Here is an 18,012-nt window from a genome sequence, read left to right as displayed (position 1 = left end):
GGGTATAGGCAGAACTTCTTCAGGAGAAAGCAACACCATGGCAGAGTTTGTTATTCAGAAAGCATCAACATTGCCTCAAACACTGGAGAATGTGATTGTTTGCAGGACTCTGGGGCTCAAGACTTGATCATTTTCAGAGAAAATAAAGGATGTCTTGGGATAATGAGGGATTTAAAATAATGTTTATATATTATAATAAAGTGGAGGTTAATAGTCAATTTTTAAACCTATTTTTAAAAAGAATTTTTGTCAAAGTTGTTGAGACAAACTTTTCAAATAATCTCAACAATCAAGTTATTGATATTGTTGTGAGCTGCGATGTAGATTCAGTTCCCATCAAGAAATATTTATTCATTATTGGTAAAGAAAAACCAGAACTAGATAGTGAAGTGGTAAAAACAGGTACAGGTTTTACTCAGGAACTGCTGTAATAATGGCAAAGAGACATCAGCTGGGCTCAATTTCTAATACAAGAACAAGTGGAGATTTATAGCCAAGAAACAGGAAGAAGGTGAGTGGAGGAAAAACCATTAAGAGGCAGCATCGGGGGTAAGGAAGAATTCTTGCTCAACCAACTTGACTGGACTCTTGCTGAAGGCAAGCCAGGATGATCAGACATCACCTGGGGAATGCTGGTGGTTGAAGAATTTGATCAGATATCAAGGGTGCTTAGATATGGGGAGTGGGGTCTGGCTACACTGACCTAGCAGGATTTTTGCTAAAACTGGGCAAAGGTTGGGGATTAGTTGAAAAGGTGGCTAAGAGAACCTGATTAAAGTTTTGTCAAAGACACAGTTTCAGTCAATACATATCAAAGGCATCACAAAAAACAACTGCAGTAAGAAGTAAGAAGAAAGGTAACTGATGATGGCTGTCCCAAAGAATCTTACATTCAAGCAAAGGAGATATGATACTTAGCCAAATATAAGCATTATATCCTAGCCAAGACTAAGAAAGCCATTCAAATCATGTTGACATTAATGATCCAAATCTCAAACTCCAGGGTTCAATGACAGATGTCAGCCTGACCTTTCCAGGATTACTCTCCTACCATCTCTGTGTCTCCAGTGAAGCTGGTCCCTTCCCTTGTTCTGCAACAGTTCATGCAGCTACAGGCCTTCAGCATCAAGTCTTTTACTAAATGGTCTTCAGCAGTTCTGAGAGCACATGATCTTCCTCATGCCACTAGGACTGTTACTACCTACCTTGAGAGAGGTGTGAAAATAATATTATACTATTTCTTACTGCTTACTCTAAGCATGGAAGAGTCTACTCTTACGGCCTCACAGGAGAGCTTAGTTTAGCATGTCATGAAACTTTAAGGAAGGCTTATACTAGATGTAGATATTCTCAAGCTCCTAAGTTCAGTATTCACAAGGCACTTCCAAGCTTGGCTAAAAGGCTGACTCCATGTGGCAGGAGGCAGTGCCCAAGGCACACTCACAAGTACTAGTACTTTTTGTGAAATGTCAGGTCTGACCTCTCACATTCATGCTTCCCACTGGAAAGCCTGCCTTCCAGTTCTCATTTCTTCTTCTACATTAAACTTCTTCCCAGCAAAATTTACAGAGGGAATGTTTGCTCTATGGGGGAAATACCATCATTGTATTATATCATCATTAATTATAACCCATCCTTTATCAACTGGATAATCACTTTGGAACACAATGGTACAGTGTCTCTTGTTTCACTATTCACTATATGTAGAATATCATTAGTTAATCAAAGTTGAGCTACCCAAAACCCAAGTCTTCCTATTTTATCTTATTTTTCCAACTCTTTAATTTTTAAAACTTCAAATCTACAGAAAAGTTGTTGGAAAATAGTACAATGACACCCATATACTCTACATCCAGATTTATTTAACATTTTTGCCACATTTTCTCTATCCATAGACAATTTTTTTTTGTTTTCTTTAACCATTTAAGAGTTAATTACAGGTAGCAAAATACTTCCTCTCTAAACATTTTGGCATATTCCTGCTCAGAACAAGGGCATTCTCCAACATACCCACAATGCAATTATCACACTTGGGAAATTTTACAGTTTGTATTCTATCTTGCCAATGGTTTCAATACCAATCTCCATAATTATTTTGAAAGACTTTATCCATGATTCCACATTGCATTTAAGTCATGTCTGTTTAGTCTCCATCCTTTCCTGTGTGTTTGCGTATCTCTCTGGACACTGGCATTTGAGAAGTTTCCAGGCAAGTTGCTTTGTCACACAAATTATTTTTACAGTCTTTCCTCCAGGATGAGGACTGGCTCAGGCCTACATGTCCTCCCTGTGTCTCTAAGCATCTCAGCTTCTTATCTTTGTAAGAGACTGCTTATCACATATGCACACAAACAAACATCTTTATATGATCATGCAAGACCTTATACACTAAGTACACTCAATACACACACAGGGAAAAATAGAAAATTATCCCATTCCCAAACTAAGTCAAAGAAACAGAAAGCAAAAAAGATAAAAAATAAAAACCACCAAGGCACAACATTGACACATCCAAAACAATTACATCACAGAAACAATTTTCCAATTAAAAGAGTTGCATAGACATTACCTGTTTCCTTAGTTTTTCACAAGAATAATAGGTAGATACTGCCTGTACAATTACATAGATAAAATATTCACACCAATTATCTATCTTTTTAAACTTAAAGATAATTCATCACAAAAGGTTATTGAGAGGCTTTTGAGAGGCAGAAAATGTTAGTGACTTTCATTTTTTTCCCAGCAATTACTCAAAATTTTGTAAATCTTCAGGTCAAATTCCAGCCAGGGTACTCCATTAGAAAAATTTAAATAAGACAGATATAATAAATAATCTAGAGGAAAGACAGTAAAAAACTTGGGGATGAAAAATAGCATAAGACTCGCTATAAGAACCCAAGTAACAAAAGACTTACTCAAATAAGGGAAGTTATTGGTACATAGAACATGAAACCCCATGGAAGAGAAATTCCAGGATTATTAATTTAGTACCTCAAAGTCATTATCAACAACCCAGCTTTTTCCATCTTGTCTCATTGTAATCACCTCATCAGTTGGCTTCTTGGTTGTAAGATGGCTATAACTACTGGCATAAAATATTCCTATGCCAGTGAAGGGAGACAGAAAAAGTGACTATCTTTTTGTTGTGTTTAAAACTAAGAAGGATTTTTCAGAATCTCTCAGGCATCCCTCATATCTCGTTGGTCATAAGTGGGTAATAAGCCCAAACCAAAATCAGTCATTGGCAAGGTGATAGGACCTGATAATTGGTTTAGATCCATAAGAATTTACCAAGGCATGCGGGCCAAAGGATGCTCTTAATCCATTTAGGCTGCTACAACAAAATGTCATAAACTGGGTGGTAACAAATAACAGAAATTTATTTCTCACAGTTCTGGAATTGGAAAGTCCTAGATCAAGGCACCAGCAGATTTGGTGTCTGGAAAGAACCTGCTTCCTGGTTCAAAAATGGTCATCTTTTCTCTGTGTCCTCATATGGCAGAAAAGGAGGCAAACTATCTGGAGTATCTTTTATGAGGACACTAATCCCGTTTATGAGTGCTCCACTCTCACGACCTAAGCACCTGACAAAAGTCCCACCTCCAAATACTATCACATTTTGCATTAGGATTTAACATCTGCATAACATTTAACAAACATTCAAGCTATAGCAGGTGAATATAAAACCAGAATAAAATTTTGACTCTGCATGGAGAAAAAAGGTTGGGAGTAAGTTTTGGGTGAGCAAGTATCAGTTTTACCTATATCTGCTCTACATATTAATGTCCTAGACCTCATATCTTTCTAAGAATGTGATTGAATATAGGAATTTTTCAATCCTTTTTTTTTTTTTTTTTGAGACAGAGTCTCACTCTGATGCCTAGGGTGGAGTGCAGTACCATGATCTCAGCTCACTGCAACCTCCACCTCCTGGGTTCAAGCAATTCTCCTGCCTCAGCCTCCTGAGTAGTTGGGACTACAGGCATGTGCCACCACACCCGGCTAATTTTTGTATTTTTAGTAGACAGGAGGTTTCACCGTGTTGGTCAAGCTGGTCTCAAACTCCTGACCTCAAGTTATCCTCTTGCCTAGGCCTCCCAAAGTACTGGGGTTACAGGTATGAGTCATCGCGCCCGCCTTTAGCACATTTTCTAATCTACTTTTGGAAGATGCAGAAATTCGCAAAGGAAGCTAATGTCTTTCCAAATGGATCCAGCATTTACCTATCAACCAGGCAGAGACAAACTTACATTGTGCTATAAAGTTAAAGAGATGGAACATCAAAAAAGTACCATTTGTACTGGTTTTTACATACATCTGGCAAGTTGTGTTAGTTGCTCTAGTTTTAATGCCCAGTGGCGAAGAGAGAAAATATACCAGAGTTTGTAGACTTGCAAGCACTAGAGTCACACTTTTATTGACAATAGCGTAACTGGGGCTGGGTCATCCAGGCTTGTGAGAACTAATGGTTACAGTGAAAGTGCTATGTAGTGGTATGCTACTACTGAGCATCTGTTCCCAGCTTTGCTTCAGTGGTATCACATTGAAATCAACCAAATCAACCATTATGAGCATATTAACCCCATAGAGATATTCAAATGCTATAGCCCAGAAAATAAAGCAGTCAAAAATGAAGTGGTTTGCTGTTAAATGTTTAACAACCATCTCTCTGAAGGCAGAGAGGAACCCTGATGCTAGAGACTGAACAGTATTAGACTGTTCAGGGTGCTGTAACAAACTACCATAGACTACATAGCTTACAAAAACCAGAATTTTTTTGGTTAGATTCCGGAGGCTGGAAAGTACAAAATCAAGTGGCCAGAAGATTTGGGGTCTGGTGATAGCCTGATTCCTTACTCATGGATATCTTCTCTTTGTACCTTCACATGGCAAAAGGCACAAGAGAGCTCTCTTTCTTTCATAACGGCATGAATCCCATTCGTGACAGCTCTGCCCTCATGACTTAATAACCTCCCAAAGGCCCCACCTCCTAATATCATCACATGAAGAATTAGGATTTCAGCATATGAATTCTAAAGTGATGCAAACTTTCCATCTATAGATTCAAGGCAATCCTCTGCCCCTAGAGAGCTGGTTGTTAAACATTTACCTAAATACTCAAAAAATTTACATTACCCATCCTTACTACAATTACAAAAGTGAGGGTTTCCTGGGATGTTATAGCACAATGTAAATAAACAATATATGTAATAGACTCATAAACCTGCAGTCCTAGAACCTTCAAACAGGGCTTGGTCAATACTGCTAAGAATATAGAGGCAAATACAGTCAAGATAATTTATAGGTAATTCTTTTAGTTTGCAGTTTCTGTTTTCCTTAGAATTATTCAGACTCCATGTAGATCATTTTTCTAGAAATCCAGGTTTGGTGCTCAATTATGAGACATCAGTTTGAGACAGGGAATTTGGTTTAGTTTAATGGGCTTGCTTAAGGCACTTGTAAGGGATATAACAGACAATATGTAAGGGATATTCATTTTCTTAAACATGTCTGGCATTAGCTAATATGTTGTTTTTCTCGTTAATCCCTGTTAATACATCTAGTGCTTCTGAGTTTCTAGTGCTCTGGCCTGTAGAACATTGGCCTCTTCTCTCTATCTCCATTTCATTGTATTCCTTTGAACCAAAACTCAGATCCTCAGAACCAAAATCGATTTATTGCTATAGCTAGTGATGAAATCATGACCTTATTTCCCAAAGATGTTTCAGAAATATTCATAAGGGATACATAAGATTCTAGGTATACCACTTTTCTTTCAGCTGTCCAAACACACCAAGAGCCTTTCAGCATCCAGGGCTGTGTCTGTTGTTTTCTCTCCCTGGAAATGCCCTTCTTCAAACAGCCATCTCCTCCTATCCTTCAGGTCTGCATTAGTTTTCTGGGACTTCCATAAAAAATACTACAGACTGTGTGGCTTCAACAATAGAAGTTTATTTCCTCACAATCAAGTGAAAGATCAAGGTGACAGTAGGTTTGGTTTCTGGTGAGGCTTCTCTGTTCAGCTTCTAGACCACTCCTTCTCGCTGTGTCCTCAGCTGGCCTTTTCACCTTGTGCGTCCTCCAGGAGACAGAGGGTTCTGATGTCTCTTCCTCTTTTTATAAATCGAATGGTCCGATTGGATTAAGGTACCACCCACCCTTCTGCCCTCATTTAACCTTAATTACCTCCTTATCTCCAAATACAGTGACCCTGGGGGTTAAGGCTTCAACATATGAATTTGGGAGAACACAGTTTAGTCAGTAACAAGGTCCCTACTTTCAGCAAGTGCTGCTCTGGACCTTCCTCTCTAAATTTAATCTCTTCTGTTGTTCTCTCATAACACTATGTTAATTTCCTTAATCATCTGTATGTGTATATGCACACACATATGTAATATTTTGTACAATTTATTTACTTGGAGCCTTTTTCTGCCATTAGACTGTAAATATCATAAGGGTAAGAACAAAGCCTACCATATTTACTATTACATGCTCAGCAATTGGCATGGAGACTGGCACACAGTGGGCAGTCAATACATACTGTGGTTTGCTCACTATTTATTTACTAAATAAGCACTTTCAAAATCAAGATGCAAAAGAAGAATGATTCCTTGCACTCCCTGAACTCATCTGTGTACTGGCAGTAGTACAGGCACTTTTCAAGCATTATCTTATTTATTCTTTACAGCAACATAAGTTATTGCTGTTTTATTTTCAACTTGGTAGTGATAATCATTGTCTGCATTCATAATCCACAAAAGTGGAATTAAAGGGTCAAAAGGTATGAGCATTTTGAAGCTTTCAGAGCATATCATTAAATTGATTTCCACAGAAGCTTGCAATAATTACTGCGTGTCTACTTCATCATACCCTCATAAGGATTAACATTTTTATCTATGCTAGTTTTAGAGGTGAAAATGGTAGAGCATTACTATTTTAATTCTTTAGATTATTTGATAACCAAAGAGTCTGAAGCCAAAGCCCTTTCCTGCTATTCCTACTTATGTCTTGTCTCCCATGCCTATACATTCTGCTTCTTCATGGGAAGTCGCCAGGAAGCCTGTAAGAATTCTTGGTTTTCTCAGCACCATTACAGAAAATCTTAATGATGATGAAGATCTTAATTAAAATTGCTCAAGAAATTTATTTTTTTTAGTTGACAACTTCTCTGATAAAATCCTCCAATAACTTCTGATTATCTTCATGATTAGGCCCAAACTCTTCTTTACCATATCTAAGTCATTACATTTTCTGGCCACCACCTCATTTCCATGGTCATCTCTCCCTCCTCTATTTCATATTTTATAGTCAAAGAACACAGAACTGCCCACGGTTTTTGCACACATAGTCCTTGTCATTTATTTTTCTTGGCCAAAGATCTCTCCTCTCCTCTGGCTGTATGACCTTTCCCCTCTTTTCTCCTTCTTCTCCTCAGCTTCACATCCTCTGACAAGCTTCTATCTCTCTTCAGCATTATTTAACATATTTTCATGCTATGATTTTTTTCTGTGTCACAATATCAACTTCTCTGTAAATACTTACCCATTGACTGGATTGGGTAACCTTCCTCTGCTTCCCAATAGCTCCCTGTGTTAACTGGTGAATTATAATGATATGTCTATTTATCTCTCCTGAATAAGACAAGAACTCCTTGAAGGCATAGACCAGATCTCCTTCATCTTGTATTCTTAGGAACTAACACAGTGCCAGTGATTGTTACATAGTACCAGATATGCAGTAAACATGTTTAAATGAATTAATGACTGAGAGAATGAATTATTAACCTTGAGGAGGAAATGCAACATTTTCCCCTGTAAAGTGGATGAAAAAGAAGAAATATTATTAGGTTGGTGCAAAAGTAATTGCGGTTTTTGCCATTAGAAGTAACAGATTCAGTAAAGATTCTATCAGAACAAAAGGAACATCTCTAGATATTTGATATGGAAGAGATTTAACTCAGCATATTAGAACCCAGGGAAACGAAGATCACAGCGTTGAGCATAAGCAGACACTGACTCCTCAGTGTTCCACTTTTCCCCTAGAAATGCAACTGGGCAAGAACTTGGTGGATGCAGCTCAGACGGTGAGCATGGTATCACTACTGAGGAGCCCCAAACGAATGCATCTGCCTCTTTATGAATTTGTGAGCCAAATGGAGGAACTCCAAAAATTATGACAGTGAAAAAGATCTGACCTAACTGACCCCATCTTGCTTCTAACCTCCCAAGCTGTCCTTGTTCATTACTGGGCATAGGCCAACTAACTTTCAGAAGAATTTATAGTTTAACTTTGAAACAAAAATAATAACAGCTCTTTTCTGAAGCAAACTCCTTTCTTGTCTGGGGTCCAGGCTGCCTTTGTAATACAAACAAATTAGCCATAAGATTACAAATTATGGCTTAGGAGTCATAAAGCCACAGACCACAAGGCTCTGAACCTCCCCAGTTGCTCCTAGGAATAACATCACTATTGTAAAACCTAAGATTGATGCTTGAAATATTTTTCAGACCCTGCATTCTGATACACCAGCTGGTGCCACCCAGATTGGCAATCTGGCTTAACCAGTTCTGTGATCCAACCCAGGAACAGAAGACAGCAAGAAGAACACACTTGGACCTCCTCTGATTTCATCTCTGACTCAACCAATCAGCACTCCCTATTCCCTGTCCCCTACCCACCAAATTATCCTTTAAAAACCCCAGTCTCCAAATTTTCAGGGAAACTTATTTGAATGATAAAACTCTGGTCTCTCATTGAGTGGGCTCTGTGTGAATTGAACCCTTTCTCTATTACAATTCCCCTGTCTTGATAAATTGGCTTTATCTGGGCAGCAGGCAAGGAAAACCTATTGGAGAGTCATAGGGGAAGTAATAGGAGTTGGCAGGTATGGAGTCAAAATGGAGAGAAGTGCCTTAGGCAAGTCCTCTACTGAGGTCTGGGAGGAGGTTCCTGGAGAGTGATGAAGACCCCTTGGGCCTAATAAAAATGCCTCCATGAAAGAGCATGGCTAGTCCTGGGGTGCCTGATTCCTTGACTGCAGTTCCCTCCAGAAAACTACAATGGACTGGCAGTGCAACAAGTCTGGTGTGGGGAGGGTGACTTCCCCCTGGGAGGCCTCTCCACCCTTGCTGTGGTTTAGCCTGAAAGATCACACATAGAATTTGGGAGCTGAGCTCGGCTCCTTACAGGGAACTGCTAGCATTCAAGAGTTCAATTATATGGGTATTGTAGAAAAATGCCAGGATAATCTCAGCTGCCTGTAGCATCAAATTGGAAGGCTGGCAGGAAAACACCCAGAAGGTGGAAAAACCTCACATTTGCCTTCTGCCAAAACCCATATGTGTGGCCACTGCTGCTTATGAGGAATGACAGTTTCTGCTTCTTTTTGGCCTACCCCATATTGCATAAAAGATGTATTGAAATCTTACCCGAAATCCAACTAGTGGAATTTAAGTAAATATAATCCCCATGGTTCTAGCTCATGTGATATAAAGCAACAGGCAAAAAATGGGAAAAAAATCTGAGTTGCCCATAAATAAACCAGCACAGTACAGAAGACAATGTATGGGGATAAAGAAGAAGAAATATTTTTGCCAGACAAACTAAATACCATCTAAAATGCAGGAAGCACACTTGGAAGTTGTGGAATTGGAAATGAGATGGCTAGGAATAGTTCAAATGATTACTTTAAAACTGTGAACAAGTAATTCACAAAAACAATGGATGCTAAGAAACTTATAAAGTGAAAAGCTTAATCTTACTAGTAATCACAGAGATAAAACACACATATATCCGATTTTTACTCACTTAAAGAATTTTAAGTGCTATCAGTGCTACTTTGGTCACTGATCATGTATGGTCTCACATTTGGTGATATAAGCTACTCAGTGTGCCAAGTACAGGATAAAACAGTTGTTCTTGTTTCCACTGTCATTGGAATCTATTGTTCTCACTATTTTCAAAATTGATTTGTCAAAGTGCATCAAGAACCTTAAGCCATTATTTTCTTTAGCTCCCGAATTCTATCTTTCAAAACACATTCTAAATAAAAAGTTAGAGTTGCTGGTCAGTAATAATCTAAATAACCACCAGTAAGGGAAAGTTGAAGATTAATAATACAGTGTCTAAAAAAAAGAATAATATGAAACCATGAAAAATTAGATGCTGGAAATCAATTCTGTGACATTACCTAAGTGAATTTTATAATATTAAGGGATATTTTATAAGATAACATGCACATTATTCCTGTTATATGAGTAAAAATAAGATTGGGAGGAAAAGCACCAAAAAGCTGATCCCCAGTTTTCTGTGTGATGGTTTTATGGGTGCCTTTTTTCTCTACACTGTTTTTGTTTGTTTGTCTGCTTTTATGAGTTCTATAATAAATATGTTTTACTTATTGAGTTGCTTTGAAAATTCATTTGACATTTTGGCTTATAAATATGAAATCAAACTCATCTGTATGGTTGCGTGATTCAACAGTTGTCCAGCAGCTCCCATCAGACCAAGCAGGGAATTAGGAAACCAAGAGTTTGTTTCAATTTAAGCTGTGTGACGTTTAGCAAAACAAGTTGGCAGAAGGGCAAAAGGATTAGGGAGTTGAGAGTGTGACACCATGTTATCTGCCCTGGATAGAAACAAAAATTGTATCTGTTAGGGTGCGAGATGAACACTGAAGTAAAATGAAGGAATTGAGGGACTGAGAATCCTAATGCAATTTTTCTTTCGAGGTGAAACAACTCTAGGAAACAGAAAAGTCCAGAGTGTAGCTGGGGTATCGAATGCTGCAGTCATGGAGATGCTTGGAAGACGTGATGCAGGACACACAGTCTACATGGTCCTGCAGGTCCTTTGGGATTACTCCAACATTTGAGGAAAGAGCAGGACACAATAAGGATCCTAAGTCCTCAATGGATGCAGAGGGGTGCCCTGGAGCAGGTGGTGGCCCGGCCTGAGCAGCACACAGGAAGTGACATGAAGAGATGAGAATTGCAGCACTGTCTCTACACTTGAAGTTCTCAGGATGTCTTTCTTTTAAAATAAATGTTTAAAACTTTGATTTTTAATATTTTTAATTATATTCACTTCCTCAGAAACGGGTTCTGATGTAACCAATTTTCCTGCGGTACCTTTATGATTCCTTAGCTTCTGAAGGGGAAGAGGTTACAGTATCAGTTAATTTACTTCCCAGCTATCATTGCAGTGATTAATGACTGGCCGTATGGAGAATCTGCTTTTAATTTTTTTTCTCATTAAAATCGTACAAGAAATGTTGACAGCACCAATTGCTTCTGAACAGACATTTCAGGTTCAGGAATAGTTGAGAACCATTCTGTGGATGGTTGCTCCAGTGAATAGTTTTCAAATTATATGAAATTGGTTTTTTGTTAAAAGTGCAAAAGTTGTCCTAAAAATGCATTAATTTTATTAAATTGTTTAGAGACTTAGAATTCTCTTACGACTGAGACAGCTAGCATCTTGGGAAAGGACAGAAGACAAGACTACCCTCACTGCCTACTGTGTACACTGGGCTAGTGCGAAATAATTCTCTATCATTGTGATAATCTATCCATCCTCAAGACGGTAAAATTGAAGCAGGGGCTTCAGGGAAGTCAAATGGGCCTAGAAGTAGTTGTGATGTCAAGGGAGAGGGCTCAAGGGAGAGACAGTAATTCTAGTCAGAGTTCCTATCAGCATTATTTTCTCAAGGTAGACATTATCTGCACGAGATGTCTTCTTCACTGATGTTTTAGCACCTCCGTTTCCAGCTCCGCTATGTGGAGTCTCATTTCAGCAGAGGAGCCTGAACTTCTTAGAAAGTAGTTCAAGACTTCAAGAGCCAGGAAGCAGAAGCAGCCAGTCTGCCTAAAGGTCGGACTCAGAAGTTTCACAATGTCATTTTCAACTATTCTATTAGTCAAATTAGGTACAAGCAGTCGAGAGTCAAGAAGGGGAGACGGCCATGAGTACAGAGAGGAAAGGAATTGACGGCACTGGCCATTTTTCCTGAGACATCCTATGAGAAGTGCAGAGAGTTATAAGGGGTATGGGAAAGAAGCTGTAGCAGATTGAGAAAGAGATTAGAAAATGACTTGAATAAAAAGGTCATATGATAGAAATAAGCACTACTTTTGGCATCACCCTTCTTTCACTGAGTGTCCAATATACATCCTTTCCAATGCTTGATGGTGAAGATATAAAAATGACAATATGGGCAATGCTATAAGCTTGCTTGTGTTCCCTGCACCCCGAAATTTATTAAGTTGAAATTCTAACCCTCAGTAACTGAGAATGTGACTTCATTTGGAGACAGGGTTTTTAAAGAGGATAATTGTGGCTCACGCCTGTAATCCCAGTACTTTGGGTGGCCAAAATGGGTGGATCACTTGAGGTCAGGGGTTTGAGACCAGCCTGGCAAATATGGTGAAACCCCGTCTCTACTAAAAATACAAAAATTAACCAGGCGCAGTGGCAGGTGCCTGTAATCCCAACTACTTGGGAGGCTGAAGCACGAGAATTGCTTGAACCTAGGAAGTGGAGGTTGCAGTGAGTTGAGATCATGCTGCTGCACTCCAGGCCTGGCTAGCGCAAGACTCTGTTTCAAATAATAATAAAAATAAAATAAAATAAAGAGGTAAATAAAGTAAAATGATGTCATATGGGCAGATATTATGCATTGCAAGAAGGGGGCCATCCGCAAGCCAGATAGAGAGGCCACAGAAGACAGCAAACCTGCTGACACCTTGATTTTAGACTTCCATCCTCTAGACTTGTGAGACAGTAAATTTCCATTGTTGAAGCCACCCAGTCTGTGGTACTTTGTTATGGAGGTCCCAGCAAGCTGACTGAATACAGTATACTCAAGACACTTAAACTGCATGGATGATGTAGACAAATAAGTAGATTTTTCAATACAGTGTGATAATACCTCCAATAGGGGTAGACACAGGATGCCATGGGAACATAGAAAAAGGACACCATATTCTCTTACTTTAGATTCTTCTTTAAAATAATGTATCATTGCTTTTTCTGATGATGAAATGAGACATTTTACATAAAGCCCTGAAATAATAGGTGTCTATTATATATTGGTTCTTTAGCTCCTTCCTTCAAACCTATTACATACATACATAATATTTTTTTCTCCTTCTACCCATGGAAAGAAAAAAAAAGTAGAAAGTCAGAGTGGAAGCATGTGAAAAACACACCACTGACCCTGGGGACTGTATGCGCACCCAACAGTGAGGCAGAAGCCTCATTTTGGCAGCTCTGGGTCACTTAGGAGTTTTCCACAACAAAAGGGCTACTAATTCTGAAGCCTTATGAAGCTGTGTGTTGGAACCAGGATGGTGGTTCTGAAGACATTTTAAAATATTCTGGATGAGTTCATTCTTCTCAAGTTAAGAGGAATTTTCTCGAGATTAGTTCAAGTTGTGACTGAAAGCAAATATTAGTAAATAGACCTTCTCATTATTTAAAAATAATAATTCATGAAAATATAATGTTTAAGCCAACACTAATGGCTATTTAAAGGATTTATTTTATCCAAGTTTATGAATGACGAGAGGTTTTTTAAAAAGAATTTTGATGAAAGGAATTTAACTTGGGAAATCTTGCTGGAAGTTAATTTCTAAGATTAAGTTAGTATTAATGCATATGATTCATCAGGGAGGAGTTATTTACATTTCTGATTTATCATTTTAATTAAGCAATGCTCAGTGATGATCCAGGGCAGATACATAGGGTAAAGGTTATAGGTATGCGAAGCATTAGGCCAGGCTCTATGATTTACCGCAGAGGGACAAGTCCAGGGTCAGATCCAAATAGATAGGAAATAAATGCTTTTGTAGTCAGTGTTGACAAAAATAATGCTAGGAATAAAAATGTCCTTGCTCATTCTATATGTTTTTTTGGATTTCCTCCAATAAACTCCCTTGGCAAATAAAGAATATTAAACACAGAAACGAAATGGCACATTGGGACCTCTCTAAAAAATCGCATTCTAAGCAAATCCCAGAAATTTGAAAGCATTCTGTAAAAGTTCCTCTAATATGCCTTTGACACAAGAACAACCTTGCTTATACTTGTTGGACTGGCTTCTCTCACCCCTGTCAGTTCAATAAATGATTCCTTTGAGGGAAGTTCAGAATAGTTGCTTATCTGTAAGTCCCACGCTTTTTATTAAATAGGGATGAATTCCCAGTGTTCACATTTTAAAATGCAAGACAGATTGCAGTACCTATAGATGATGATTCCACTGGCAACAGGCAGCAACTGAGGATTTGTGTGCCCTGTCACTGGGTCTGTGGGATCCCTCGGACTGCTCTGCCATTGGCTGGTATTCATTGTCATTCCTGCTGCTCTGGCCCTGGATTCTGCCTCAGTGAAATACTCAACACGTTCTTCCCCACATGCTGCTTTCCTTCCAGCAAGGCTCATCTCTGAACCACATTATACACCAGCAAATACCATCTTCAATCTGTCTCACAAGATTTGCAGCTGGGACAAATAATACACAAGTTCTTAATTCCCAGAGTCTGGAAATTATACTCTGGTTACTAAAAATCTCTCCTCAAATTACAGTCAGTTTCAAGTGACATGTCTATGTTGTTCTGTGTGATAAAAATACCTCTACAGTGACAGTTTAGGTGCTAAGTGTTCTCTGCTTGTGAGTGCTACATACAATATAATAGTTGTGTCTTCTCAGATAACGTAACGAATAATGTGTATTTCGACCTTCTCTATTATGATAACCTAATATGCCCTCCAAAGGTTTGGTGATGCCAGGAGAGGAAATGTTCATTAGTCTACCAGTACCTTAGGAGTTCTTGTACGCAAACAACAGAAGTTGGCTCTAGTTAACATAAAAAGAAATAGGATTTAGAAGAAGGATATAGGCTAGATCATAGAATCAACCGTAAAGTAAGAGGTCAGAGCTTGCTAAAAGTGCATGATCTTATGAGAGACTGGGTAGAGAAGACAGCCCAAGTCTTCAAGTTCAACTCGTTCTACAGATATGGACCCAGCTACATATGCATAGTTACTACCACTGCCAGAATCTGCCCTTCAGCTTTCGTGAATATTTCTAACTGCTCCTCTGCCCTTCTATCATTTTATCAGGATTCCAGGTGCTGAACAAAAGGATAAAATTGGCTGATCCTCTTTCATATGCCACTAGCTGCCAGAGATCAGAGAGAGGGAATAACTCCCTGCTTTAGGATATGGAAAATGCCTTCAATATAAAATGTTCAGATGCTTGGCAGCCAAATAATGAAACTTCAACAAAGGACCTTCTCTCAAATTCATAAAATTGTGTTAATATTTCTAGTAACACTTAACAAAAAGTTTAGCTGACCTTGACATGATCTCCCTCACCAGTTGCACCACCATGCCAAAATAATTGTTTTCCATTAAGTCTGTATGTCAATTAAGGTCATCATATTTCACCCATAATTTTATTCATGATATTACGGAAAAGCAAATAGACTTTCCTAAAATCTTATCCCTGAGGATCTATTACAGCTGTGGCAAGTTTCCACTTACTGAGTAATTACTATATGCAGGGCACTAGGCTAGGTAATTTATATGCAGCATCTTATTTAGTCCTCACAAGGCCCTTTCAAACTCTGCATTACTCACTTCATTTTCCATGTAAAGAATATGAAATTCAAAAATCTACGTAATGGTCTCAAATACAGCAAACTGTTTACAGGCAGAGCCAGGATGATAACCTAGGATTTACTGATTTTTCCTTCCTTCCTGCTTTACTTCTTTCCTTCTTTTCTTCTATGTCAAAGTCTCTGTTCAAGATATTTTCACCACTCTGTATGGCTAATCAGCAGTGTAAAAGACTATGAATCCTACCTCACACACAAAAAAGTCAATTTTTTTCTGAACATATGTATTTGGTCACCATCATCAAGGATTCTCTGTGACATAGACTGGTTGGTTTTTAAATTTAAAAAAAGTATTCGATACTTTTACTCAAATATGAAAACCTATTTAGAAAGCTATAGACTCTTGACTGTGTCAGAGAAACAGAATAGAAACTATAATACTCTGAGAACAAGAGGAGCAGGAGCTTGTCAATGTGGGTTTACAGTTGGCATCCCTCACTTGGAGTCAGAGCAGAGTAGAAAAGCATCTGTCATCAAATGTGACAAAGGCCACTGCCCTAGTTAAACTGTTGTGAACTGGGGCACTTGAGTCTGAGTAATTCAGGACTTTTATTTTCAGCCCATGTCCCCAATCATTCCTGTTGAAATGAAGGCCATCTCTTGCCACTAAATGTGCCGTTTGCCCTTAGTAATAATCTGCAACTTTCATCCAAACAGTAAAGACAGAAAAATGGAAAATGTTACATTCTCAGATAAAGGAAAAAAAGATATATTTTTCGTTGTGCACTCCAAATGTGTTTTCTTCCACTTTCTCATTTGTTCTGTAACAGATTTTACTGACTGCAGATACATTTCACAAAGTATATAATAAATTTAAAAGGAAAATATCTTCATTCCACACAAATCCACACAATGTATACACCTCTTGGAATTGGGGGAGAGAATGATATTTTGTGAAATTTTTTACACAAATGCTAACTAGATCTAAAAGTGCATCATTCATTTCAATTACAGTTCAGAAATGAATCCAGGAGCCATACAGGTACCACTATAATCCACTTAGACATTCTGGATTCTTCTATCTTATTACAGTATTATTTTTGCCTTGTAGGTAAAGCCCATTGGCCCTGTCTAGTATTGGCCAAGATGAAAAAGAAAAGATAAACCCTAGTAGAATGAACAGTAGACACGTTGCTGCTTACTTACAGACAGTGTTATGCAGTGATTATGGGCTCTGGAATCAAGCTTCCTTTATTCAAATCCTAGTCATTGGCTGTGTAACCTTTGCCAAGTGATTTAGCCTCTCTGTAATTCAGTAGCCTCACCTATTAAATGGAGGTGATGATAAGTGTACTTCATAAAATTACAGTGAGGATTAAACATGAGTTAATAAATGTAAAGCATCCAGGCCAGCCCATGGTAAATCCTCAGTAAATATCAAAATTGTGAAAACTTACTGTGTTTATTTTCTCCTGTCATGATTCTTCCAAAACATTTTTTAGTTACCAAGCATTCAATTACAGAGATGAACAATAATCTACTTAACAATTGTCATAAAGTTTTAGATTTTTTTTCCAATTCTTCACAGTTATATTATATATTTGCCTAATGTTTCAGATTAACCTTAGAATCAATTTGTCAACTTTCTAAAAAAATGCCTCTTGGATTTTAACTGAGATTATATTAAACATACACATTCATTTGGGGGAGATTCGCTTATGAAGTCCAGTCTTCTCATCCAGGGATATAGTTTATCTTTCTGTAAATTTAAGTCTGCTTAAAATAAACCTCTAATGTTTTGTAATTATTTTCATATAAATCATCTGTATTTCTTTGTACATTAATTCTTTGGTGTTTCACAACTCTGTCATTAGGAACTATTAAATATAATTTACTCTTATTTCTTGCTGTTATGGAATATTTAGTAGTTTCTTTATGTCACTTTTAAATATAGAGGTTATAATTTTTCACAGTAAAAAATATCAAACCTTTTCTGTGTATGACTGTTTTTATACACAGAAAAACATCAACTTACATGCTGAATTTAGAGTGATTTTTAGTTTTATCTTTTTAAAAGTAAAAGCACTTTCCAAAGAGGAAACAAAAAATTAGGTCCATAAGGCCAGGCGCGGTGGCTCATGCCTTGTAAGCCCAGCACTTTGCGAGGCCGAGGAAGGTGGATCACAAGGTCAGGAGATCGAGACCATCCTGGTTAATATGGTGAAACCTTGTCTCTACTAAAAATACAAAAAAATCAGCCGGGTGTGGTGGTGGGTGCCTGTAGTCCCCGCTACTTGGGAGGTTGAGGCAGGAGAATGGTGTGAACCAGGGAGGCGGAGCTTGCAGTCAGCCGAGATCACACCACTGCACTCCAGCCTGGGCGACAGAGTGGGAC

The sequence above is a fragment of the Colobus angolensis genome, unplaced genomic scaffold (assembly GCF_000951035.1).
Source record: "Colobus angolensis palliatus isolate OR3802 unplaced genomic scaffold, Cang.pa_1.0 Scaffold71, whole genome shotgun sequence".
NCBI classification, from domain to species: domain Eukaryota; kingdom Metazoa; phylum Chordata; class Mammalia; order Primates; family Cercopithecidae; genus Colobus; species Colobus angolensis.
The sequence above is the reverse complement of the archived record's forward strand: the minus strand, read 5'-3'. Positions refer to the sequence as shown.